Genomic DNA, 257 nt, shown 5'->3' on the forward strand with positions numbered 1-257 from the left:
CCGGCTCCCAGGGCGCCCGCAGCGCCTCCATTTTGGCCGGTGGGGCAGGGAGCTGCATCTGGCTCTCCCCGCCGTCGCCTGTTCCCAAGTCCCGCGGCCGAATGGCGTAGTCCCGCGGTGGTTTCCCGGGACCTGTCGCCCAGCCCCACGGGCCCGGTGCCGAGTGGGTCCCCGGGTCCCCTCGCAGCCCCGACAAGATGGAGGACGCCTCCTCCCGCAGCCATGACGGGCGGCAGGGCGACCGCTCCCCACGGGGC

Source organism: Pteropus alecto, unplaced genomic scaffold (assembly GCF_000325575.1).
Source record: "Pteropus alecto unplaced genomic scaffold, ASM32557v1 scaffold16, whole genome shotgun sequence".
Classification (NCBI taxonomy): domain Eukaryota; kingdom Metazoa; phylum Chordata; class Mammalia; order Chiroptera; family Pteropodidae; genus Pteropus; species Pteropus alecto.